The sequence below is a fragment of the Penaeus monodon genome, chromosome 24, assembly GCF_015228065.2.
Source record: "Penaeus monodon isolate SGIC_2016 chromosome 24, NSTDA_Pmon_1, whole genome shotgun sequence".
Lineage (NCBI taxonomy): Eukaryota > Metazoa > Arthropoda > Malacostraca > Decapoda > Penaeidae > Penaeus > Penaeus monodon.
The window spans coordinates 15,064-15,321 of record NC_051409.1 but is presented as its reverse complement, the minus strand read 5'-3'; positions in this window follow the sequence as shown (position 1 = coordinate 15,321).

Here is a 258-nt window from a genome sequence, read left to right as displayed (position 1 = left end):
TCAGTTATCGCAAATATTCTCATTCTTTCGCTGCAGCTTTTCCATCTGCATAATTGATACCTAATTACTGCAATTATGTAAAAATATTGCATCAGAAAAAAACGATATATATCTATATTGCAATCAACGTGGTGCAAGACATCTTCCGTTTATCCCTTATTAACGATCTTATTAACATTTTCTGGGGTAATTAGTGTTAATTATGCGTTTTAAGTACTGTGTGAAATCACTCTTGCCATAGTGTGAAAATTACCTTGA